Genomic DNA, 1,484 nt, shown 5'->3' on the forward strand with positions numbered 1-1,484 from the left:
AGGGGCGCTGTGGGTCAGAATGGACTCCACGGCAGTGGTGTGGTTTGGGCTTTGCTTCTGTGAAGACTGACAGCCTTGGAGACCCTGTGGGGCAGTTCCACACCCCTGTGGTTGTCGACACCCCTGTGATTATGGCTCGTAGCTGCCCCCATGACCCCGTGGTGCTGCTCCCAGGGCTTTCCCGGGCTGTCGTCCTCACAGCATGGAGCCTTTGGCCGGCAGACAGGTGCCTGGCCACGGTGCCAGCGGGCTCCTCTGCGCCCTTCAGGTGCAACGAGAGGCTAATCCCCGCACCCACGGCCCTTGCCTTCCCTTTTCCCAAACTCCCTGCCGGCCGTCTGCCTTCGATGCTTGCATTCACCTGTGTTCCCAAAGCTCACCAACTGGCTGGTCCTTGGATGGACTGACTGCCGCTGTGGCCTGGGATGGAGGGGCCATTCTGAGAGGACTGTCCCTGTCGGGGTCACCCCACTGGGAGCTCCCTGGAAAGACGGAGCCCAGAGGGTGTGACAAAGCCCACGGTGACACACGCTCTCCAGGGCTGCTGTTGGGTGCGTCCAGGCAACTCCAACTCACAGCAACCCCCCTTGAGAGCAGACGTCTCCCACGTAGGTCTCAGACTGTGGTCCTCAGAGAAGCGGAAGCCACAGCTCTGTCCCGCAGAGCGGCCGGTGGGTTCAAGTGACCGAACCTTCATTCACCAGGGCTCCGTGTCTAAATCCTAACCATGGTCTCGGAAGCCTTGCCGGCCTGGTTACCCTGCTCAGGAGCCCAGCCCTCTGGGACGTCCCGGCGTGTTGTCCGGTGCCGTCAGCTAAGCTCTGACTCACTGGGACCTGTTGTGACGAAGAAGTGCCCCGTGGGGTTCCCCAGGCTGTCACCATCACAGCAGCCAAGTCTTCCTCCTGGAGACGGAGTGTGGAGTGTCCGGCGGGCTGGAAGGGCCCACCTTCAGTTCACAGCCAAATGCTTAACCACTGGGCAGCCGGGCCACACGGCTTCTGAGCTGGGCCTCCCAGTCAGCCTGTGACCTGTATTCCAAGACATTCCATGTGAACGACGGCTCTCCCACCGGCTTCTGTTGTGGGAAAGTGGGACGGGCTTTGTCCCTGCAGGTGTTATTGAAAGAACGTCGGACAGGTCACATCCAACACTTCTAGTTATGTGTCGTCGAGTCGGACCGACTCATAGTGACTCCTCCTTGGGTTTCTGAGACGGTATCACTATGGAAGTAGATTGCCCAACCTTCCTTCTGAAGAGTGGCTGGGGGGGACTGAACTGCCAGCCTTCTGGTTAGCAGTCAAGTGCCTTGGGCACTATGGCACCAAAGCTCCTACCTTCACAGAAGCAAAGCCCAAACCACACCCAGTGCCTGGAGGGGATTCTGACCCACAGCGCCCCTAGAGGAGAGAGTGGAACTGCACCACAGGGTCTCCAAGGCTGTCAGTCTTCACAGAAGCAAAGCCCAAACCACACCCACTGCC

The sequence above is a fragment of the Orycteropus afer genome, unplaced genomic scaffold (assembly GCF_000298275.1).
Source record: "Orycteropus afer afer isolate SDZICR_OR568_19922 unplaced genomic scaffold, OryAfe1.0 scaffold00384, whole genome shotgun sequence".
Lineage (NCBI taxonomy): Eukaryota > Metazoa > Chordata > Mammalia > Tubulidentata > Orycteropodidae > Orycteropus > Orycteropus afer.